The following is a 25,666-nucleotide window of genomic DNA, read 5'->3' as shown; positions in this document are numbered from 1 at the left end:
TAATTCTAATTTGTCATGGTTCATCATCCATATTCCATTACTTGCAAATTCTCAAAGACAATAACATAGCATGTAGCCCATAAAAAAGAGTCAATACACTGAAAATAAATATTGTTATTTAAAAATGCATAGCAATAGGTCCTAGACACATGAAGCAAAATAGCACAAATATCAATGTTACCTAATTACTTTAATTTGCCCCAAACTGTACTGAACATTGCTCAAAATACACACTCATATCTTCCATGTGGTTTTCAGGCAAAAATTTAAAAGAGCTACTTACATACAAAAGCAGAAACTAACCTGTCAATTTTGCTGTATTTTGGTTGGTTAGCTGATTGGCTGACAGCCTGAGTGACTCATTTCTTCATTGGCCTTGGGTCTTTGAAACCTTTCTTTATGTCAGGCACAGTTCTAGGCACTGGGGTACAGCAGTGAATGCAGGTGACTTGTCTGACCTCATGTCACTCAGATGTGCGAGCTAGACAAGAAACAAGCAAGCAATTACTTGCATGCAATTCAAGTAACAGCAAGCACTGTAATGAAAAAGCAGGAGGACCTAATAGCCAAAGACCAGGGTGACTTTGGCCTGGTGGCCAGGGAGGGCTTCTCTGAGGAGGTGACTTGGGAACTGAAGTGTGAGTTTCTGAGGGCTGACTGTGGTAGGCAGAAAGAGAGCAAATGCCTAGGTCCAGAGGCAGGAAGGCACTGGCAGTCTGAGCAATAGAAACACCAAGACTAGAACTTACAGAGCTCGGGGAGAGTGGTATGACAGCGAGGCAGGGTCCTGATCATGTGGGGCCTCATGTGCGTGCCATGATGAGTCTGGTTGCATGCCATTCACAAAGCAAATGGTACCATCAGTGTTCACTTTAGCAGAAATGGCTGAAGTGGGGAGATTGGTGAGTGAATTTTCTGGCTCTGGGGAAGCAGTTCCATTGGGTCAAGCCAAAAGAAATAACTACAAGAACTTTTTTTCCTTCTTGGGTGTTAGAATAGGAGTTGGAGTGTTGGGCCAATTCATATGAATGAAACACTCTTCTCCAGATACCACATGGCTTGTCTTCTCCTTGCATTTCAACCTCTGCAAATGTCTCTTCCCAAAGAGGCCTGCCTTTCACCACACATCACTCTCTGTAAGCCTCCTCTTGTTCTTGTGGTCTCTGTGGATCTTCCCACTACCAGATGTTAACTTATATCTGTATCTGTTATCTCATGTATTACATTTCATACCTCCCCCTTCTCTGTTGAATGTAAGCTGCCAAGGTCAAAGTCATCATTTATTTTGCTTTCTGCTGTATTCACACCATACAGCACAATCCCTGGCACACAGCGTGTGTTCAAAGAGCACTTGTTGAATAAATTTGTTGAGGTAAATGCCACTGGAGTTTGCTGAATTTATCTGTGTGTGAGGGACTTGGGAGAACCCTAGTGTTCCTGGGCTTCTATTTCTCTATCACATTCCTGTTCCTTCTAATCTTTCTGCCTTAATCACTTTAAATGTAGTGACAAGCACAATTGACCAATTAATAGCGCTTATGCTCTTGTTACATCATTTGTAATCCATGATGCTCTTTCTATTTGTAACGGCCTTTCAATTTTTCATGACTCAAAATGGAGGACATACATAATGAATACAAATAGCAAATTGATTATATGTAATGCATATTCTACTGCTTGCTGAGTTTATGCCTGTTATTAATGACAGAAATCCAGCAAATTCTCATGAAAACACTGATGACATACAACCTTGAATGCAGGATGTTGGAGCGCTAGGGGTCCTAAATTTTCCTAATTACTGAGCAACAGCAGACACTAATTTCCCAGATGGCAACCTTTGTAAATAAGAACATCAGCATGGCTGCTTTGTCCAAGATCTTTTTGCTAAGCATAAAACCTATCACACAACCCATTTTTACTTCACCAGACTATTTGCGTTGTGTTTCAAAAAAAAAGATACACTTAAGAGATTGTCTTATGAGCGAAGAATAAAGGACGCCACTTGTGCAAAATCAAATTTATTGTCTGCTCAGAGATTGCATGTATTTTGGAATGTTAATATACTGTGATACAGATTCCACATGGCTTCAGCTGGTGTGCGGAGTAATAAGGCATCACAGAGGTGATAAAGAAAAACAAGAAAGAAGATAGGGATAAGAGTCTGAAATGGAGAATACAGTAAAGGAGATGCTTTTGAGAGATCCACCTGGATAAATCTACAGTCTTGCTCTCAGACTGCAAAAGGATGAGCAGGTTTGCAATAAGAGGCCATGTGAACCAATCTTTTTTCCCCACTAGCTAGAAAACCTTACAGGAAATAGGTATTTTCTTTGACATGCTGGCGGGTATGGTGACTGGCTTAGCTAGCTTGGTACTGGATAAACAGTAAAGCACTTGTCTAATAGGTCTATAAAGAGAGTGGATCAAGTGGATAGGATCATTTATTGAGGCCTACTCATGCTTAGAAACCAGCATTGTCCCAGCATGCTGGGTGCTAGAAGCCTGGTCAGATACTAAAATCTTCCTCCTCCAACATAAATTGGTTCTCCTGCAGAAGAAAGGCTGAGTGGGTAGATGGTGGCTGTGGTCCTTGCCTACTTTCCCAACAGTGTAAACCTTGACAGGTCTGTGGCCATGATGAGTTGGACTCTGGTGTAGAATTCTAAATCCATGGGAAAGAGTGGTCTTCAAAAGTGTCCCTGCCAATTTGGGCCCAGAGTGGTTTTGGCAAAACCTAATCTAGGCTTAGCAGATTCCCTTCTGCTTTTATAGTGTGCATTTTAGGTTAGAAACCCCTAAGAGACCAAGAGCCAAGAACCAAGTGGCTTATCAGGAGGCAGATGGAGCCAGGGAGGGAGGGAAGAAGTGAGGCAGGGAAGGGAGGGTGGCCCGAGAAAGGGTTTTATTAAGTCAGCTCCCTAGGGGGGTGACTGAGGTAGGACCTCAGAGAGAAACTCTGGAAACTGCAAAATACATGCCTTGGAATCACCTCAGCCAAAGGGGCAAGGGAGCTGGGTATTTCTACCCATTTACCCAGCAGTCATTGGTTAAGGATGCCTCCAGAAAGATGTGAATTCCCAGGTATTTTCAGCCTCCCTGCTTACAGGCAAAGTGGGTTCCAACAGCCCAAGGCAGTCAGTCTGTAAAAGATGCAGTAGATATGGGTAGAACCCCGACAGAGATCACTTCAAAAGTCACCCCAGTGACACTCTCTAGTATATACAAAACCTACACCCCCAGCCCAGACTTCTTTAGGCTTCACTGTTACTTAGGATCAAAACATCTGATGAACGTACACTGTGCCTCACGTTAGCTGTTGAATGGGATTTGAAAGGGGAATGAAACTACCAGATTTCCTTGCTGAATTTTCCACTCTACAGAGATGGCAGGACAGATTTCTTGCTAAAATTTAGGAAATGCACATGCCCTCCTCCCCCACTGTCATATGTCTATGTGAGAGAATGAAGAATTCACAACTAGTTCTAAAATAAGAGCCAAACTCAGAAAAGAAATACATTCACAGACCATAGAGTAAGAGAGAGTGCTAAAGGAGGGAAGGGTGGAGGGGATTATAATGATTTGAAGAAAAACACAAAATAATTTTTGGCACCTTGGAACATTTTCCCCAGATGAAGCCTGAGGTCCACATGTCTTCGGCTGGATCATTGATTGTCCTATGGGATCTGGTTGTCAGATATGGCCTCATTTCCTACTGGAATTCATCTTTTAAAGTGAAAGAATTCCACAGTATGTCCACTTCTTTTGATATCTTAGTGGTGAAAATCCTTTCTTCATACATACTAATAAAAATCACACTTATTATAAAATAGCATTTATTTAATGCTTATTATTTCTGAATTATTTTGCATTCATTCACTTATTAGTCAGAAAAAAACTATGGTTAGCTACTATTTTTCATGTTTAATCCATGAAGAATCTGAGGCTCAGAGAGGTTAAGTTACTGGCCTAAGATCACTCAGCAAGTGCAGCTTGGATTTGAAACCAGGTTGTCTGACTCCAGAACCCACATATCTGCATTATCTTTCTCCCATGTGCCCTGATTACTTAACTTGATGATCAAATCTTTTTACAAACATAGAACCTGTCCTAATTGTTTATGTCCTAAGAATGTGACGGTTTGACATTTTGTTCCATGGTAAGTATAACACCTACACATGAAGAACATCTTAGAACAGCATCATTCAAGGAGGGGAGAGGCCTCAACTTCCCAAAGGCTGCATTCGGTTCCTCCACCAGCATGCCCACATCACTGTACTAGCAAAGCCTTTCCAGTTTTATCCCACATTGAGAAACATCTGCTCTCTAAATCTACAAACATTCACTGTGGAACACAGGAAATCAATGTTGTTTGCCTCTCTTGGCTCCCAGATGAGACCATTCAACCACTGGACTCCATATTGAGTAAAAATGTGAAACATGCAAATGGAACTGCTTTCTTATTAGTTTTTATTGGCATTTACTAAATAAAAGAAGGATGCGTATGTGACTATAGATGAAACCATTGCTTAGAAAGCACTTGAGTGATTGCTTAGATTCACATTTATTATCATGTGATTGTGAGTCTAAAAAAGAATTGACATTTTTTTCTAGTGAGGCTTATAAATGCAGAGCCAGAGAAGCCTCTCATTCTTCTAACTGTCTCTTTAGCAGAAGATAAGAGGGAAAAAACTCATGCCTGACTGTTAAAAGCTTAGAGTTTGCTTTTCCACTGTATTTCTATTATAGTGTAAGTGTGTAGATGGCATAAGCACATATGCACATAAATGCTATTTGCTAAATTTAAAAGAAAGATGGTTTTCCTACTTCTAACACTTAGGGAATTATAAAAGATAATGCTTTAAAAGCCAGCAAAAGCCACTACTACATCACATAAAAGACCCTCTTATTTCTCTAAATATTTACAGAATTGGTCTAGAGAAGGACCACAGTAGAAACTACCGAAGTTAGATTGAATAAAATGGTAAAAGTGCACCTAGGGAACAGTTTATGTATGCAAGTGGATGCGGATGTGGGGTGTGTGTGTGTCCATATACACATTCAAGACAAAAAGAATTTTAAGCAAAAGCGTTTAAGAATTTCATCATTCTGTCTTGGCTTGTCCTTTCCATATGTTCGTGTTCAGAAATAACAGCAGCTTCGATGTGTCAGGCCCAAATCAGTTTGGAGGATTTATTTAGAAATTGTAACCAGTGACAATGTGCCTTTATTTAATCTATACCTTATCCAACCCTGCTAACAAGTAATTGTTATTACACAGTGCTGCTGAGTGATGAAGTGCGGCCTGCCTAACTGAGGCTCTCTAGTTGGACACCCACAGAGCCCTTGCCAGCTATACTGAGAACAGTGACTGCCCCGATGTGGGGGAGGCAGGCAGAGGTATGCACCCTGTGTGTTTTAGATGCCCTTTTAATGGCTGTGAAGTCTGATATTGGGTAGGACTGGGCTGTACTAAACATAACTTCAATTAGGAGATTTGGATTTTAGACTCATCTTTATTTCTGTAAACTTGTCTCAAATCCCCAGCTAGAAGCAAATATAAGGATATACCAGGCACAGAAGTCCCCAAAGATGCCATTATATAGGCTGAAACCAGCAGAAGAAAATGTCAGTAAAAATTTCAAAAAGCCATTAACTGAGATATACTTACAATATATTTATATATATATTTACAGTCATTTGCTGCTGATTGAGCTTTCTTAACAACTTCTTAATAATCTGGATGATGAGATGCTAGCACAATAATGAACTAGACAGATGATGCTAAGTAATAAAACTATATTAAGTATCATATTAAAATAATAAAACAATATACTATATATCATTATGCAACTACATAATATAAATATACAAATATAATTATAATTATACATTATAAAAAATGATAGATAAACAAACAAAAATAGAGAATAGTGAATCAAAAGTATGTCTTTGACAACTTGAAGTAGTTCTACAAGCCTGCAAAATTGGAACACTATAGAAAATAAGGATGTTAAATCAGGAAGGAACTCAGTGATAGAGGAAAACATAGTTATGGTGTTAAAGCATCCCAGGTAATAGCTACATAACAAAGATGAGAGTAGTCTTGGACATTGGGATGGGAAATCCCTAGAAACAACTTAGTAGTGAGGAGGGGAAAGCTCAGAGGCAGAATTTAAAGTAGAATTGAGGAAAACTGAAGGTGTCGACTTACAAAGAAGATGAAGTTTCTAAGGAAAAAAATCTTGTTAAAAATGACCCAGTGAAATAAGTAGGGAGACAGGAATTGCTGCTGCATAAAAGATCTAGAAAAGGAAATTAGGAAAGTTTCTTTTCTCCTCAATAGTCAATTGATTTCCAAAAATTCAGCCAGTTATATATATGGTAGCAAATATTTTGATAAAACATAGAGTGGAGTTTTTACTCACTGGGAAAGGCAGAACAGATAGAACGTGGAGAGATGGAATAAAGCTTTATTTTTATTTTATTCTATTTCACTTCATTGATCTTTTTTATTTGCTAATGCTTAGATTGTACTTAACATGTATAGGCACCATTTGATTTCATAAGCAATAACCAATTTAATTTTCACAACAACCAGAGAAATTCCTATTATTACTCCATTTACCAATGAGAAAACTGAGGCTTGGAGAGGCTGAGTGATTTTCCCAAGGTCATATGGTTAGTAAGAGGTGGAGTTGTACACAGCAAGCAGGCTCCACAGTACCTGAGATCATTGTGCTACATTGCCTTTATAAGTCAAACAATTAGTGGCATATTTTGGTTATCTCACTCTGATGTCTCAGCTTCTGAATCTTTGAGAGATTTAATGAGTATATGATATACTTAGGAAAGGAAAAACTTGAGAAAACTTTCCTTAAAATATACCAGTTGTCTCTACAATTATACATGGAACCTTGAGGATTCTTTAAAGGATCAAATTGATACTATACAAAATAAAATGAGAGTTGATGGATTAGAAAGCTATATACGTTCCATTATTCCACAATAATTTTCACACTGAGCTCAGATTAGAAAATTCAGGATAAATGGCCAAGAATAAAATTCTGCCCTGCAGACACATTTTACCAGAACAATGTGTATGACAGCATTTTTAAGATGTGTTTCCTGCGACAAAGGCAGAAGTCAGTGTTAATGTTAACATCTCCCAAAAAGCTGCAGCCTAAAATAATTATGTCCTGAAGGGTAAACTGCATTTCCCTACAAGGTTTTAACTAAAAACATCCTCACCTTCAGTCTTGGCTCCTTATGTTTGCAAACATACCAATAACTCATTTATTCAACAAACATATATTGAGCTCCAATTTAGCACTGAGATAATCCCAAAATGAGTGAGACAGTTTCCACTCATTCAAAGATTACAAATTTGAATAAATAATTAGAAGGCTATGAGCTTGTCTTAACAGATCCTTCAATACTGAAAGCTGCAGCATCTTTTTAAAAATATGCAATGTGCTTCTGGTTTAATGCTTAAATGAGCACATACATTATTTCCTCACTTGACTAAAACCCCATGAAAGCGAGAGTAAAAGCCAAATTTCTACTTCTAGCCAAAATGGAGTAATAGGAACTTGTTTTACCCTCCCATCTAAAACAAACAAACAAAAATGGACAAAATATAGGAAACAATAGGATGCAAGACATTGGGTATCAGTCAGAAAAGCCAATGACCTTAAGAGCAGAGAAACAAATAAGGTGCGCCTGTGATTCCCCACACTTATTGCCTGGAGGGAGGTTCCGGGTCACAGCACAAGGAGAGTGAACACATGTGGAGTACACATGCTGTGCCCCAGCTGACTGGTACATGCAGACAAAACCAGCTCCAAGAGGATGTTCAGTACCCTGGTGCCTGCCCAGAGCAGGAATCTACGGGAAAATCTCTGGCTGTTAATAAGACAGTTACTTTAATGAAGCTTCCTCACAGAATTCTCAGATTCAGAAATATTTTATCTTGAAGGAAATGAACATATGCCACTGCAGTCAACAGCGCCAAAGCAGGCAGTACCAAATCAGGGGTTTCACATGCAAAATGGCAATTACGCCAGATTGGCATATATATCCTCATACATGAAAATTCACATATTTAAGACCCTAGTCTTCACCATGCAGAGTACATTTAAGGAATGGATTCCAAAATTTGTTCAGTTTTTTTCAAGTGAGTATTCAGGATCCAATAAGACTAGCAGTACGTATCATTTATGTGTGATCAGTATGTAGCAAGCTCTGTTCAAAAAGCTTCACATATCATTTAATCCTCACAATAAAATATTCTATGAAGTAGATTCTATTATTGCCCTTATTTTATATATGGGGAAACTAAGACATGGGTTGGTTAAGCTACCTGTCCAAAGATACTTAGTTTTTAAGTGGCAGAGTCAGGACTTGAACCCTGACAGTGTGATTCCAGAATCCATGGGCTTAACCACTATGTTAAGTAGTATATATAACTACTATAAATAAAAAAAGCTATTATGTATACTGCTTTACTCAGGTTCTAAAAAAAGATTGTTAATTTTTTTAGTAGTTTTAGGTACAGAAAAATTGAGCTAAGGTTAGAGAGCTCCACATATCCTCCTGCTCCTCACCCCCGTTTACCCTACTGTTCACATCTTGCATTACTGTGGTACGTTTGCTACAACTGATGAACCATTGTTGATACATTATAATCAAGCCAGCAATTTGCTGTAGAGTTCATTCTTTGTGTTGTACATTCTATGGATTCTGACAAAGGCATAATGACATGTGTCTGCCATTACAGAATAGCTTTGCTGTTTAAATCCTCTGTGCTCTGCCTAGTCACCCCTCCCTTTCTCCTAATCCCTGGAAACCACTGATCTTTTTACTGCCTCCATAGCTTTGCCATTCCCAGAATGTCATCTAGTTTGACTTATATAGTAGGTAGTCTGTTTAGATAGACTTCTTTCATTTAGCAATATACATCTAAGGCTCCTTCCTATCTTTTCATGGCTTGATAGCTCACTTCTTTTTATTGTTGAACAATAGTCCATCATTGACTGTACTAGTTTATCTGTTTACTACTGAGGGACATCTTGGTTGCTCCCATATTTTGGCAATTATGAATAAACTGCTATAAACATTCATGTACAGGGTTTTGTGTGAACATATGTTTTCAATTCATTTGGACAACTCACTCAGTTTTACAGCATCACAATTAGACACTATAAAAACATGTTAAGGTAAATACTTTTCCTGACATGCAAAAGCAAAAAAAAAATCCATCAGCTGACTGTACTATAAGAAATGATAAGAAAATTCTCTAAAGAAAAGGAAAATAAATGATAGCAGATGGAAATGGGAATTAACACAAAGGAATGAAGAACAATGGAAATGGGTAAACATAAATTTTGCCCCTAATTTTAAAAAATCTTTAAAAATAACTGTTTAAACAAAAATAATACCATACTGTGGAGTTTGTAACATCTGTAAAGGTTAATATAATATGATAATGGCAAAAAAGGTTGAGAGGGGAGAAACAGAAATATATTATTGTAAGATTGTTACACTATACGTGAAGGGGCATAAAATCACTTGAAGGTAGACTGTGATAAGTTAAATATATATACTTATAAACCCTAAAGTAACAACTAAAAAACAAGGAGTTATAGATGATAAGCCAACAACAAAGGACATAAAATGCAACTGTAAAAAAATATTCAGATAATCCAAAGTAAGGTAGGAAAAAAGGAGGAACTAAAGAGAGGATGGAACAAATAGAAAACAAACAGCATTTAAACCTAACACATCACATATCACACTAAATATAAATAGTTTAATGCCACAATTAAAAGACAGAGATTGCCAGATTGAATTAAAAAGGCAAGACCTGATTATATGTTGCCTATAAGCAACACACTCCAAATACAATGGCATAAATAGGTTAAAAGTAAAAGGATGGAACAAACAAACCACGCTAAGAACAATTAAAAGAGCTGCATTAACATCAGATAAAAATTGCAGAGCAAACAGTATTACTTGGGATAAAGAATGTCATTTTTAATGATAAGGGGGTCAATTCATCAAATCACAAATCATAAATGTCTATGCATCTAAGAGCAGAGCTTCAAAATATGACACCAAACTAGTATAATTACAAGAAGAAATAAACGGGTCCATAAATATAATCAGAAAGTTCAACACCTGTCTCAATGATATAGAACAAGGAGAAAGGAGACAGAAAATCAATAAGGATATAGAAGCACTGAACAACACTATCAAACAACTTAATTAATTGACATTTGTAGAATATTTCACCTAACAACAGTTCTTTTCATGAGCATATGGACATTTACAATGATAGACCATAGCGTGGGCTATAAAATGAGTCTTGGTAAATTCAAAAAGATTCCAGTCATCCAAAGCATATTCTCTGACCATAATGGAATTAAATTAAAAATGAGCAACAGAAAGATCTACGGAAAATCCTCAAATATTTGGAAACAAATGACAAACTTTTAAATAACTTATGGTTCAGTATGAAGTTCAAAGTGGAATTTAGAAAGTATTTTTAATTGACTGAAAATTAAAATAACATATTAGGATTTGGAGGATGCCACTAAAGCAGTACATAGGGGGAAATTTATAGTCCCAGTTGTGTTACAAAAAGAAAGAAGAAAACTGTTTCCCCCATAAAAAAACTAAAAAAGAAAAGCAAGTTTAAACTTCAGGTATGTAGAAGGAAGGAAATAATACAGGAACAGAAAACAGTGATATATAGACAACAGAAAAACAATAGATAAAAGAATCAATGAGACCAAGATCTAGTTATTTGAAGAGACCAGTAAAATGGGTAAACATATAGTTAGTCTTATCAGGAAAAAGGGAAAATAAAAGAGAAGACAGCCAATATTAAGACTGAGAGAAATGATATCACTATATACTCCACAGAGGCTAAAAAGATAACAAGGGGCTATTGTGAAAAACTTTATCCCAATAAATTCAACATCTTAAATGACATGGATAAATTCCTTGAAAGACACAAATTTCCAAAGCTTACTCAAGAAGAAATGTACCACCACACTGACAGTCTTTTAATTACTAAAGATATTTTTAGTAAACATATCTTCCCACAGAGAAAAACTCCAGGCCAGATGACTTCACTGTTGAATTCTATCAAATACTAAGAAGAAATAGTAACAATTCTACACAACTCTTCCAGGAAATTGGAAATGAGAAACTATTTTCCAGTTTATTCTATGAGGTCAGCAGTATTGTCCTAATACCAAAACTAGACAAACATTACAAGAAAACAAAAAAGACTGATATCCTTCATGAACCTAGAAAAATTCTAAACAGAATTTTAGCAACAGTATATAGAGAGTATAACATCATGGCAAAGCAGAGCTTATTCCAGGAATGCAAAGTTGGTTTAACATTTAAAAATAAATGTAACTTATCATATTAACAAGTTATAAAGAAAAAAACCCAAATGGTCATCTTAATCGATACAGAAAAGGCTTTGACAAAATTTAATATACGTAACTGGTAAGAGCTCTCAATGAAGTAGAAATTAAAGGGAACATCCTCAATATAATAAAGGGCAACTATAAAAAAAAGTATATGTTAACATCATACTTACTGGTAATGGACTGAATGTTTCCCCACAAGACCAGAAACAAGACAATGATGTCTACCCTCAACACTTCTATTCAATAGTGCACTGAGGTTTCTGGCTAATGGAAGGAGTTAAGCAAAATAAATAAGGGTTAGACAGGAAAGGAAGCAGTAAAACTCTCTTTATGTGCAGGTGACATGATTGTCTATGTAGAAAATCCAACAGAATGTAAAAAACACTACTATAATTTGTGAGTTCAACAAATTTGCAGAATATGCTGATAATGAATAATCAGACATTCACCTTTAAAAAAGATACCATTTGTAACAGCATCAAAAGATATGAAATACTAGTAAATTACTGGAGAAAACTGAATTGACATCTTTATAAAAGTCTGAAAAGCTTATGCATAAAATTGTGTGTATCACTGAGAAATTTCAGAACCATAAAAATAAAGAAAGGACCTGACAGTTCCCACAGGGATAAACAGTTCATCTATAAAGGACCTGAGAATCAGACTGGCATCAGACATCTCAACAGCCAAAATAGAATCAAACAAGAGTTAAAGGAAAGGAGTAATATTAAATTCTCATCTAACACAGCTAGAAGTTGATGAACATTGCTCAAAGGTGATAAATTACCAAACAAAAGTATGACATATTCTATAGAAATATGGAGCTTACCCCTAGAAAGCCTGTAGACAGAATGGGTTAAAGCTGGCTGCCCCAGGAGTATGGTTAGAAGAAGAGGAAGTGGGGTAGAAAATACCTGACTCTTCAATGATAAAAGCAATCATTAAAAAACCCATTTGTATTACGTAATTTTTTAAACTACTTGCATGATTTCAAAATATCTTAAAAATATAATGGGTACATGTTGACATCAGAGTTCAAAGCAGGGCAAGTAGACTATAGGGTAACCTAGATGTACTTCTTAAAATATGGCTGCGGCATCCTATGTTACTGCCAGTAGCCAGTTGTTTTCTTCCTAAAATAGGCATTGATTCCACTGAATATATTCACCTTTTCCTTTCTCTTTCTCTGTCCCTTCCATTTCCTCTGCAGCTCCCTCTCGCCTTCTCTCTTTCTATGTCTCTGTCTCTCATGTTTACCTTGGGAAACAGCCTTTGCTGGGTGTGGTTCTGGTGCAATAGCGCTTATATGTTAGGTAAGCGATCTGGGACCATGCCAGCAGGGTATCTGGTCTCCATGCACAGAGCAATGACCTCACACCAGAAGCAGTACGTAGGCACTCAGGTCTGTACAATCAGTTCATTCTCAGGTGATGCATTCAGTCATTTGCACTCTTAGGGGAGATGTGACAAAGCATGTGCTTTGGAGGAAGAGGCGACTTGACCTCATGATTACTGGGCAATTACCAGGGAATTGCCACGGTCTCTCCTGAACTAAGGATATACTCTGTTTCACTGGGACACTCTAACCCATTGCCCATACCAATATTTTTCTGTATGTGGGTGATTTCCAACACAATGTTAGGCAGTATTTCAATTCTCTATCAATTTTGTGTAAGGAGAAAATCTTAGTTTGGTGCCATTATGTATTAAACACATCTCTCTCTCTGTAATAGTGACTAAATCTCTCTTTTAAACAAGAGATGTCGGACCTCAGGTTCAGAATATCTCACTACTACATAATTACTGTATTTGTAGTTAGTTACATGGTTCTATTTTATATACGACAAGTTAAACATTTGTGGTAGTGATAAAGGTTAAATTTATTCTTTCAAATAAATTTATGATTAAAAATTAGGTGATTTAAAAAGAATATTAAATAACTGATAGCATAGGAGGAACCTTATTATGCTAGTAAGTGTAAAGGTGAGTGTCAAATCACTGAAGCTTGGGGAACACCAGTCTAGTCATAGTCTGTCCTAGTTTACCTGCTTTATACAGCTCCTTGCAGGACAGTAAACATGAAGGGAATAATAGCAGCATTTAGGTTACACCCAACAGTACTTTCTGGGTGAGAAACTCTGAATTTGTTCAGGCTTTTTAATAATCTCCCAATTAAATGCAACTGTTTTGAGATATATCCCAATTTGAAGTGCACAATAAAACCTAGACTACAGCCATGGGAATTCTGGGCTGTACAGTATATGGCAGATAAACTGCTGAGCTGTTTTTTTTCCTTCCCAATTATATCTTTAAAAAATCCCACCTCCCACATATAATTGCACTCACCATCTCCACATACACATTTCCTCAAACTTTAAGCCCTCAACTCAAAATAAATACGTGGAAGAAAAGTTTCACATCAAAACTAGGTTGCTACACATGGGTTTCAATAGCAGTTACTATTCCCTCCCCATAAGTGCCTCTCCTACAGCTGTGAATGGTAGACAGCAACAAGGACATCAAGGAAGTCTCAGCCTCAGACCTCCCCTACGTATGATTATTTGAAAAATAACGAGGATATAAGAAGCTCAGGATGATAACTGCAGCATGTTTTAAAGAAATTTGGGGGAAAAGAAGAATAAGATAAAAAATACACATCAGGTTAAAAACTATGGTGACAAAAAGATACCATAAACAAATTTAAAAGATAGGTAAACACACACACACACACACACACACACACACACACACACAAACTCCTATAAATCCATAAAATAAATAATCCGTTAGAAAAATTGTCAAAGTGAATACACAAATCATAGGGAGGAAATGTCAATAGCCAAGAAACATATAATAAGGGGATCAATTCATTAGTAATAAAAGAAATGTACATTAAATAAAGAGACACTATTTTGCACACATTCAAGTACCACAGATTTAAATGTCTGATAATATTAAGAGTTGGTGAGTATGCAGGGAAACATGAACCCTCATATCCTGCTGGTCAGAGTATAAATTGGTGCCTCCAATTTGGAGAGTAATTTGGCCTTATCTATTAAACTGTAAGATTTGGATATTCTGTGGCCCAGCAATTCCACCTGTACAGACAAAGCTAAATAACTACGGCAGAGGCACACCATGAAATATAGTGAAGCAGTTAAAACAAATGAAGTAGATGTATATGGATTAACATGGAGAGATCTCCAAGATATATTCATGAGTAGAAAAGCAAGTTGCAGGAAGATACATATAATATTGTACCAATTGTAAGGAGAAAAACACATTCAAGAAACAGTGCTATCTAGTTGCTTAGGGCTATTGATTTTCAGCCACTGTGTTACATGTATAAAAAGCATTTTATAAGATACAGACTAAACTGAACATAGTTACTGGGGGGTGCAGGCGTGGAGGGAAAACAGGAGCTTGTATGGGTAGTAGGAGGTGAATTTAACTTAACTGTAATGTTTCAATTTTTTCAAGAAGTTGGTATTTATGTATTACATGACTAATTTAGAGAATACAAAAAATATAAAGAATAACAGTAATGCTCTAAGAAAGGACTGAGAGAAGGGATCAGAGAAGTTAGCCCAGCAGTTCAGGGAATATGTATTATTGCACTGAAATGCACAAGAAAACCAAGTGTTTTAAATTCAACAGGCTGTTTACATGGAGCCCTCCTCCCTTTGTAAAGTAATTCTCTCTGTGACCTTTTAAGGGTCCCAAGCCCCAGGGGCCCAAGTCCCCCTCACTCTTTATGACAAAAGGCCGAAGCCTCCCTAGAAAGACCCCAAACCACAATCTAAGAACCCTTGATTGGAGGAAATTCAAAAAGAAAACACAATGTATAAAGGAATCTTTCTCTGTTCCTTTATTAAGTTGTTATACCCTCATACAGCACTTGAACAGTCAAAATAAAGTCCCCTAACGTGGTCTCTTGGTAATAATACTGCAAAACAATACAAAACGGCAATAACTCTATGGTTTGTTAAAGTGGGCATCTAAATCTGCAGGGCTTTTCCCAAGAACCACAACTTGGTCAAATGCAGAGCTATTAGAAAGCAGGTCTTCCTAAATGTCTTGAAATTCACATCCTTTTTAATTGCCCAGAATTCATGTCACTTGTGTGAAGAAGCTATAAACATACACCATCATAAAAACACATTTAGACACCCTGAACAAAATCAATGCCATATTATTTTATTTTATTATTCCTTGTAGAGCTCACACTAGTCTTCCTACTTTGATATTTATTTATACCAAAGAAGCAAAAGAACATAAATGCCACACTTGGGATAACGCTAATGCTAGAATTGAGTAGAATACATATAGCTTCTGCCTTAATTTAAAAAACTAAAGCAGTCTTTACAAATCAACCTCACATAATATAAGACAAAACTGAAGGTCACTGTATTATTCATTTAAAAAGGCACTGATAAGGATTAAAATGAAGGTTCATGAGATTTGGAGAAGTGTTAGCTTGCATAAGTGGCTTCTTCCTTCTTAATAGGCCATGATTGGGGAGGGGGAATGATAAGTAGTATAAGAATAGATTTTTTTTCCCCCTGGAGCTTTGTTATTTTTCTCTTTGGAACCTCTAAGCTCTTTATTCAAGAGGTCCTCTGCTATTCACAACTTTGCTGCTCTTATGAAAAATTAATGATTGCTTTCTCTTCGACAGAAAACCGCCTTATTTTGCAGAAGATTAACAAAGAGGTCTTCGTGCAGAAGTGAGTCCCTCAGCGGGAGAAGCTTCTCTCACATAACCCATTTATGGCTGGGGGAGAATACTCCCTGTTAGTTCAAGGACAGCAAGTAAATAGATGGTGTGCAGCCTGGTACAGACTATACAACAAGGACTGCATCCTTCACAAAAGGAACGTGCCAACAAAAACAGCCTGCCCCCAATGGCAGGCTGACCCCATGCCCTGCCCACTGTCTCCTTTATGCCACATACACCCAGTGCCACGCTGTGTTTGCAAGCTATTGTGTGGCAGATGAATCTTCTGCTAGGGGGTTAACAGGTGACAGCAGTTATCCCACATGCAATAGCAAGAAAAAGAAAATAGAGAGGATGCTTTTAGTTAAGCTGCCAGTGCTCAGAAAGCACTTCTGAAAACATCATAGCTCAGTACTGCATCATTCTTGAATGGAGGAGCTGGAGAGGTGGGTCCAATCATTGTTTCAAAATGATTTTCCAAGGTAAGGAGAGAGTGTGGATTGCAAAAATAAAATATTTCAAGCTTATATCCTATCACATGTATATATCAGTCTTTATTTTAATATCCAGTTGTTGTCAAAGGAATTTTTGGTGAAATTTCACTTCCACCATTTAAAAGCCTACATTTTTACATCATTGCACATGTTAATTTCAGTCTTTAATGACTGCATCTTTCTTACAGTTGAAGAAACTGAGGTGTAGGGAGGTTATGTCACTTGGTCTATTAAGGGCCAGGTCTCAAACTCAGCTCTTCTCACTCTAAACCTAGTGCTCTTTGGTAAGCTGATGGAGGGGCTAATGTACTGATCGACTGATCAGCATCCAGCCAGCCAGGAACTGTGGGCAAAACAAATTTAAAAAATGTTTAATAAGAATGAAAGGTCCACCAATCTGGGTCCAAATACATATTAATGGGTGAATTCACCCAATATGCATTTGGCATCTATGTTGCCTTGGCCTTTATGAAGCTTACTGCCTAATGGAGGAGGAAGATGCGAACAAATATTTACACAGATAACTGGACAATTTACTTGTGAAGGGCCAGAATTTTGGAGATGTGGCTCAGGGTACAACTTTTGTGAGGTCTTTTTTTTTTTTTTGGTTTTTAAATAGTTGATTTTTAAGTGCTTGGATTAGGCAAGCACTGAGTTTGGGGAGTTAAAAGTAAGTGTGTGTCATGGAGAATTTATAAAACATACTTATTGATTGATCAGATGCTCTCAGCAGTGTTTGTATATGTCCATTTTTTGGTACCACTAATGGCATATAACATGACAATTAGAGGAACTGGCTGTTCATTAACTTGAATATTCCTTTCAGAGAGCACTAAATCTACTATATTTTTCCTTATTTATAAGAACCTTAAAATATATGATGGACAATGACTGCCAGCATCTATAGTATGTTTTCTCTTTGTCAATCACTGCTGTAAGATGTTCTGATGTATTAGGACTCACTTAATCTTCACACTGGTCCCATCTATTATTGTTACCCCAATTTTACAGTTGAGGAAACTGAGAAACAAGGAATGAAAGTGGCTTGCTTAAGGTTTTAGTTAATAGCAGGTAGAGCTGGGATTCAATGCTTACGATTTCTATCTGCAAGGTATGTTATTTAAAATATTTTTTAAACACTGAAATTATTTTCAGCATAGTTATAGATAACAGATCCAAACAACTAGAAAACTCCAGGAAAAAGAGGCCTGAATAAACACTTTCAAAACAGTATATACTAAAAGGTAAAATCAATTCTTGCTATAAAATCTATTACAAGGATTTTACCATTTATGGTAAATGTCAACATTTTATTATGAGATATCAAAAAATCATTACCACAACATTCACAACAACATAAAAATGAAGTTTATTTCTTAGAGAAACTGCTATAAATATGCACAAGAAACTATTTTTTTCCCAGAAGTGGCAATCAGCTGCTAAGTCACCAGGGCACATATATCCTTTTTCCTAGAACTTAATATGTGAGGATTCAGAAAGATTTGTAATCAGTTCAACAAGAATGAGAGAAGCCTGTTAGAAGTTACCATTAGAGTCTAAGACTTAAACCTTTGTATGACAAAATAAATCATAAAAGGGTTACAAGACATGTTATAAATGGAGAGCTTATACTTGCAACATTTCTAGTAAACAGAAAATCATCAACCAAAAATTATAAAGAATTCCTATAAATCAGTAAGATAAACATCTCAACAGAAAAAAGTGTACTAAACTCTGGTATGTTCATACGGTATAGTTGCAGATATTAGAAGGAAGGGCATGCCAAACTACACTAATGTAGTTTTAAATGTAGCAAAAAATGCACAAAGTTCAAACACAATGATAAGTGAAAAAAGCTGCAGGACAAAATACACTGTGATATTATTTATATTAATATCAAAAAACCCACACAAATAATATTGTGCTTCCAAAAATACACATCTGTATCTTCCCCCATGTAAAAGTATGTAAAATGCCTGGAAGGATATAAACACCAAGTTCCGAATAGTGTTTACCTCTGGAGGGTAAGGTAAGGGGTTTGTGATTGGAAGGATATTCAAAAGGAGATTTAACTCAATAAGGTGTTTTTTTTTTAAGGCAGAATTCACTGTTAGTCATTTGCATAATTTAAAAATATTATATACATAAAAAGAGACTGAATCAAATACGCCAGTGGTTAATTCCAGGTGGTGGAAATATGTCTGCTTGCTCTTTTCTTTTAAAAAATATTTTTATATTTTTTTCAGTCTTCCAAAATAAAAAAAGAAAATTAAAAATCAACAGAAATGTAACTTGGGATTTTCAGCGGAACTTGCAGTGCCACACTCTACCTTTTGTTCTTACTTTTTCTTTATTTTTATCTTACACAATTATGCGCTTAAATAAGGACAAATTAGAGTCAGAACACTTGGATCCTCCATTTCTTTCAAAAAAGGAACATAGTGTATTTGGACAACATGCTTTTTTTTTTTGTTTGAGAGAGCTGTGAAATCAGAAAGGCATCTCTCATAAGTTATGGATGGCACTGTTTGGAAGACATCAAATTCATAGGTTGCAGAGTTTTATGGAATCCCGCAAAGACGGTGCAACTTTGGATTTAAGTAACAGTTACAAAAATGAGCTAAGTAACTCTTTGCAACTCTGCCAGTCAGATCTAAGGCATTATAGTCCACTAGTTTGGAGCTGAGCTATTCAAGAGCAACATGCTCTTATTTAAATTAAAATTAATTAAAAGTAAACACAATTAAAAATGTAGTTCTTCAGTCATACTACCACATTTCAAATGCTCACTAGCCACATGTGGCTAGAGCTATATATTTTTTGGCTAGCTATAATATGTTTTGCATCACAGAAAGTTCTATTGAATGGCACTGGTTTAGAGCATGGATTCTAGAAACAAACTCCCTGGATCCTGGCCCCATCTCTACGACTTATGAACTACCAGGCTTTAAGCAAATTTCTTTACTTATTTAATAGTGTCTCTGGCCTCATATCTAAAATGAGAAAAATCATAAAACCTTGGACATTGGATTGTTGTAAGGATTAAATGATTTAATATATGTAAAGCTAATATTAACATAATAAGCATCATGTAAATAGCAAGTTATTATTATTATCTTTCAGCCCTCTCACTGATGATAGGAAAATGCCACATGGACCACATCATCTCTCACTTCCAGAGCATCAGGACATGGTAGAGGAGGAAACAATGCCCTGGACACTGGGAGAAGATACTTGTTCACCTGTAGGCCGGATGGTCAGTGCAGCTCTGAATGTTTAAATAATTTTGGGTCATAGTTTGAAAACTTTTTCCTCTGAAATTGAGAGAATATTCATTAATTCAACAAACATTTATTGAGTTACTGTTATGTGTCAAGGACTATTCTAGGCACTAGGGATATATCAGTGACAAAAAAAATAAAGATCCCTACCCCTGTAGAACTTATATTCGAGTGGAGAACACAAGCAATAAGCATGATATGTAAGTAAATTATATAGCATGATAGAAAGTGATAAGTACAGTGGAATAAATGGAGGAGCTACAGGAAATCTGAAGTTGGGGAGGGGTCTGATTACAATTTTAAAAGGGGGTGGCGAAGCGCTCACTGAGAAGATGCCATTTGAGCAATTACTTGAAGGAGGTGAGAGAGGGGCATTGCAGATATTAGAAGGAAGGGCATGCCAAGCAGAGGTAACAGCCAGTGTAAGGGCCCTGAAGCAAGAGCACAGCAGAGGCCAGGTGGAGCGAGTGAGGATGGGAGGGGGAGCAGAGAGCTCAGAGCCAGGAGGGACGAGGAGGGTGGGTGGTGAGTGCACGGAGACCAGCTGGCCCTTGTAAGGACTTGGCTTCCACTCAGACTGATGGGATCTTCTGGGTGGTTGTGAGCACAGGGGTGCCAGGATCTGACTTCTGTTTCAAAGGCTCATGATGGCTACTGTACTGAGAACAGACCAGAGCTGAGGGAGGGCAGAAGTAAGGACAACATGAGGTGGCCATTGAGATAATCTCTGTCACGGGTGACAGTCTTTGGGACATGGTAATGGCAGCAGGAGTGGTGAGAAGAGGTCAGATTTTGGATTTTGAAATTATATTCTGGCAGATTAGGTAGGGCACATGAGAGAGAGCAATGAGAATCTGCTGACATCTATATAAAACCTATTTGCTGTCCTAATTTAATGCTTTGAACCAGAAGCCCAATCCAAAGGCTTGTATTTGTTACCATGAAGTAATCTTCAGGATATAATAAGCATGAACAACAAGGAAGAGAAAAGTGTTTACTGTATGTCCCTGTTTATCTAATGGAGACAGAAGGAATATAAGTATGTAGACATTGTCTCATATTAAAAAGTGAATGGAGGGCGGAGCCAAGATGGCGGCGTGAGTAGAGCAGTGGAAATCTCCTCCCAAAAACACATAGAGCTATGAAAATATAACAAAGAAAAATCTTCCTAAAATAGAGACCACAGGACACAGGACAACATCCAGACCACATCCACACCTGCAAGAACCCAGCGCCTTGTGAAGGGGGTAAGATACAAGCCCCAGCCCGGCGGGACCCGAGCGCCCCTCCCCCCGGCTCCCGGCGGGTGGAGAGAAACCGGAGCGGTTTTTTTTTTTTTTTTTTTTTGGCGAGCGCTTTTTGGAAGCCTTAGAGGGACGGGCCCCCGTTGCTGGGGAGGCAGGGTGGCGGGACCGGTGAGGAGGTGCCTGGGAACGGCGCCGGAGGACAAAGAATATCCTGCGTTTCTCCCTGCGAGACCTGGGGGCGGGTGCCTGAGACCGGTGCCTGAGGACGGAGGAGGTCGCGCATTTTTCCCCTTTTTTTTTTTTTTCTCTTTTTGGCGAGCGCTTTTTGGAAGCCTTGAAGGGACGGGGACCCCAGTGCTAGGGAGGCACGGTGGCGGGACTGGTGAGCGGGTGGCTGGGACCGGCGCCTGAGGACAAAGAATATCCCCCGTTTTTCCCTGCGGGACCGGTGGGCGGGTGCCTGAGACCGGCACTTGAGAACAGAGGAAATCGCGCGTTTTTCCCCTTTTTTTTTTCTCTTTTCTGTGAGTGCTTTTTGGAAGCCTAAAAGGGACAGGGACCCCGGTGCTAGGGAGGCAGGGCGGCGGGACTGGTGAGCGGGTGCCTGGGACCGGCACCTGAGGACAAAGAATATCCCGCATTTTTCCCTGTGGGACCGGTGGGTGGGTGCCTGAGACCAGCACCTGAGGACGGAAGAAATCGCGCGTTTTTCCCCTTTTTTTTCTCTCTTTTTGCCAAGTGCTTTTTGGAAGCCTTGAAGGGACAGGGACCCCGGTGCTAGGGAGGCAGGGCGGCGGGACTGGTGAGCGGGTGCGTGGGACCAGTGCCTGAGGACAAAGAATATTGAGCGTTCCTTCCCTGAGGGACCGGTGGGTGGGTGCTTTTTGGAAGCCTTGAAAGGACAGGGACCCTGGTGCTAGGGAGACAGGGCAGCAGGACCAGTGAGCGGGTGCCTGGGACCGGCACCTGAGGAAAAAAAAAAAAAAAAAAAAATCGCTTGTTTTTCCCCTTTTTTTCCTTTTTTTTTTTCTCTTTCTTTCTGTTCCCTCTCTCATTGTTGCTGCTGTTGTTTTGGTTTGGAGAGTGCTTTTTGGAAATCTTAAAGGGGCAGGACAGGTCACTTAGACCAGAAGCAGGGAATCTGGGGATCTCTGGGCACTCTAACCCCCTGGGCAGCAGGGAGCACAGAGGCCCCTTACGGAGATAAATAGTCTCCTGGCTGCTCCCCCTCCAACGGGGCTCCACCATTTTGGAGGAACAGCCCCAGCCAGGCCAAGCCCACAGCAACAGCGGAGATAAACCCCAAAGCAACTGGGCAGGAAGCAGAAGCCCTGTCTGCGCGCAGCTGCCCAGCACAAGCCACTAGAGGTCGCTATTCTCCCAGGAAAAGGCTACAAACCAACAAGAAGGGAAGCTCTTCCAGCGGTCACTTGTACCAGCTCTGCAAACTATCTCTATCACCATGAAAAGGCAAAACTACAGGCAGACAAAGATCACAGAGACAACACCTGAGAAGGAGACAGACCTAACTAGTCTTCCTGAAAAAGAATTCAAAATAAAAATCATGAACATGCTGACAGAGATGCAGAGAAAAATGCAAGAGCAATGGGATGAGATGCAGAGAAAAATGCAAGAGCAGTGGGATGAGATGCAGAGAAAAATGCAAGAGCAGTGGGATGAAGTCCGGAAGGAGATCACAGATGTCAGGAAAGAGATCACAGAAGTGAAACAATCCCTGGAAGGATTTATAAGCAGAATGGATAAGATGCAAGAGGCCATTGAAGGAATAGAAGCCAGAGAACAGGAACGTATAGAAGCTGACATAGAGAGAGATAAAAGGATCTCCAGGAATGAAACAACACTAAGAGAAATATGTGACCAATACAAAAGGAAAAACATTCGTATTATAGGGATACCAGAAGAGGAAGAAAGAGGAAAAGGGATAGAAAGTGTCTTTGAAGAAATAATTGCTGAAAACTTCCCCAAACTGGGGGAGGAAATAATCGAACAGACCATGGAATTATACAGAACCCCCAACAGAAAGGATCCAAGGAGGACAACACCAAGACACATAATAATTAAAATGGCAAAGATCAAGGACAAGGAAAGAGTTTTAAAGGCAGCTAGAGAGAAAAAGGTCACCTATAAAGGAAAACCAATCAGGCTAACATCAGACTTCTCAACAGAAACCCTACAGGCCAGAAGAGAATGGCATGATATACTTAATGCAATGAAACAGAAGGGCCTTGAACCAAGGATACTGTATCCAGCACGACTATCATTTAAATATGATGGTGGGATCAAACAATTCCCAGACAAGCAAAAGCTGAGGGAATTTGCTTCCCACAAACCACCTCTACAGGGCATCCTACAGGGACTGCTCTAGATGGGAGCACCCCTAAAAAGAGCACAGAACAAAACACACAACATATGAAGAATGGAGGAGGAGGAATAAGAAGGGAGAGAAGAAAAGACTCTCCAGACAGTGTATATAACAGCTCAATAAGCGAGCTAAGTTAGGCAGTAAGATACTAAAGAAGCTAACCTTGAACCTTTGGTAACCACGAATCTAAAGCCTGCAATGGCAATAAGTACATATCTTTCAATAGTCACCCTAAATGTAAATGGACTTAATGCACCAATCAAAAGACATAGAGTAATAGAATGGATAAAAAAGCAAGACCCATCTATATGCTGCTTACAAGAAACTCACCTTAAACCCAAAGATAAGCATAGACTAAAAGTCAAGGGATGGAAAAACATATTTCAGGCAAACAACAGTGAGAAGAAAGCAGGGGTTGCAGTACTAATATCAGACAAAATAGACTTCAAAACAAAGAAAGTAACAAGAGATAAAGAAGGCCACTACATAATGATAAAGGGCTTAGTCCAACAAGAGGATATAACCATTCTAAATATATATGCACCCAATACAGGAGCACCAGCATATGTGAAGCAAATACTAACAGAACTAAAGAGGGAAATAGACTGCAATGCATTCATTGTAGGAGACTTCAACACACCACTCACCGCAAAGGATAGATCCACCGGGCAGAAAATAAGTAAAGACACACAGGCACTGAACAACACACTAGAACAGATGGACCTAATAGACATCTATAGAACTTTACATCCAAAAGCAACAGGATATACATTCTTCTCAAGTGCACATGGAACATTCTCCAGAATAGACCACATACTAGCTCACAAAAAGAGCCTCAGTAAATTCCACAATATTGAAATTCTACCAACCAATTTTTCAGACCACAAAGGTATGAAAGTAGAAATAAATTCTACAAAGAAAACAAAAAGGCTCACAAACACATGGAGGCTTAACAACATGCTACTAAATAATCAATGGATCAATGAACAAATCAAAATAGAGATCAAGGAATATATAGAAACAAATGACAACAACAACACTAAGCCCCAACTTCTGTGGGATGCAGCGAAAGCAGTCTTAAGAGGAAAGTATATAGCAATCCAGGCACACTTGAAGAAGGAAGAACAATCCCAAATGAATAGTCTAACATCACAATTATTAAAACTGGAAAAAGAAGAACAAATGAGGCCTAAAGTCAGCAGAAGGAGGGACATAATAAAGATCAGAGAAGAAATAAACAAAATTGAGAAGAATAAAACAATAGCAAAAATCAACGAAACCAAGAGCTGGTTCTTTGAGAAAATAAACAAAATAGATAAGCCTCTAGCCCAACTTATTAAGAGAAAAAGAGAGTCAACACAAATCAACATAATCAGAAATGAGAATGGAAAAATCACGACAGACTCCACAGAAATACAAAGAATTATTAAAGACTACTATGAAAACCTATATGCCAACAAGCTGGAAAACCTAGAAGAAATGGACAACTTCCTAGAAAAATACAACCTTCCAAGACTGACCAAGGAAGAAACACAAAAGTTAAACAAACCAATTACAAGCAAAGAAATTGAAACAGTAATCAAAAAACTACCCAAGAACAAAACCCCGGGGCCGGACGGATTTACCTCGGAATTTTATCAGACACACAGAGAAGACATAATACCCATTCTCCTTAAAGTGTTCCAAAAAATAGAAGAAGAGGGAATACTCCCAAACTCATTCTATGAAGCCAACATCACCCTAATACCAAAACCAGGAAAAGACCCCACCAAAAAAGAAAATTACAGACCAATATCCCTGATGAATGTAGATGCAAAAATACTCAATAAAATATTAGCAAACAGAATTCAACAGTATATCAAAAGGATCATACACCATGACCAAGTGGGGTTCATCCCAGGGATGCAAGGATGGTACAACATTCGAAAATCCATCAACATCATCCACCACATCAACAAAAAGAAAGACAAAAACCACATGATCATCTCCATAGATGCTGAAAAAGCATTTGACAAAATTCAACATCCATTCATGATAAAAACTCTCAGCAAAATGGGAATAGAGGGCAAGTACCTCAACATAATAAAGGCCATATATGAT

General features: G+C 38.2%; 1 long non-coding RNA gene across 4 annotated transcripts in view; it reads right to left on the bottom strand.

The window, feature by feature from the left end:
• Positions 1-25,666, bottom strand: part of LOC108402042 (uncharacterized) — a 68,490-nt gene that overhangs the window by 8,131 nt on the left and 34,693 nt on the right. For all 4 annotated transcript variants that reach the window (XR_005056016.2, XR_005056010.2, XR_005056015.2 and 1 more), the window contains exon 2: positions 304-481. This is a non-coding gene — a long non-coding RNA (uncharacterized lncRNA). The remainder of the gene's footprint in view (positions 1-303; positions 482-25,666) is intronic.

Source organism: Manis javanica, chromosome 17 (genome assembly GCF_040802235.1).
Source record: "Manis javanica isolate MJ-LG chromosome 17, MJ_LKY, whole genome shotgun sequence".
Taxonomy (NCBI): domain Eukaryota; kingdom Metazoa; phylum Chordata; class Mammalia; order Pholidota; family Manidae; genus Manis; species Manis javanica.
This window is presented reverse-complemented; position numbering and strand designations above follow the sequence as displayed.